Source organism: Bison bison, unplaced genomic scaffold, assembly GCF_000754665.1.
Source record: "Bison bison bison isolate TAMUID 2011002044 unplaced genomic scaffold, Bison_UMD1.0 scf7180017864495, whole genome shotgun sequence".
NCBI lineage: Eukaryota > Metazoa > Chordata > Mammalia > Artiodactyla > Bovidae > Bison > Bison bison.
The window spans coordinates 7,404,357-7,404,887 of record NW_011495054.1 but is presented as its reverse complement, the minus strand read 5'-3'; the positions used below and the strand labels follow the sequence as shown (position 1 = coordinate 7,404,887).

Here is a 531-nt window from a genome sequence, read left to right as displayed (position 1 = left end):
GCTCTGCTCCCAGGACCCCCGGGTCTGGCTCTGCTCTGGGGGCCCCCCAGATCCAGCTCTGCTCCCAGGACCCCTGGGTCTGTCTGTCCTCAGGGAGCCCCCCAGATCTGGCTCTGCTCCCAGGACCCCCGGGTCTGGCTCTGCTCTGGGGCCCCCACAGATCCATCTCTGCTCTCAGAACCCCGGGTCTGGCTCTGCTCTGGGGGCCCCCCGGGTCCATCTCTGCTCCCAGAACCCCGGGTCTGGCTCTGCTCCGGGGGCCCCCCAGGTCCATCTCTGCTCCCAGAACCCTGGGTCTGGCTCTGCTCTGGGGGCTCCCCAGGTCCGGCTCTGCTCCCAGGACCCCCAGCTCTGGCTCTGCTCTGGGGCCCCCGCAGATCCATCTCTGCTCTCAGAACCCCGGGTCTGGCTCTGCTCTGGGGGCCCCCAGATCCGGCTCTGCTCCCAGAACCCCAGGTCTGGCTCTGCTCTGGGGGCCCCCCAGATCCGGCTCTGCTCCCAGAACCCCAGGTCTGGGAGCAGAGCCGGATC

The 531-nt window shown here is 69.9% G+C and overlaps 1 protein-coding gene across 2 annotated transcripts in view; it reads left to right on the top strand.

The window, feature by feature from the left end:
• USP30 (ubiquitin specific peptidase 30) overlaps nt 1-531 on the top strand; it is a 22,526-nt gene that overhangs the window by 15,411 nt on the left and 6,584 nt on the right. The gene's annotated exons all lie outside the window — the stretch shown is intronic.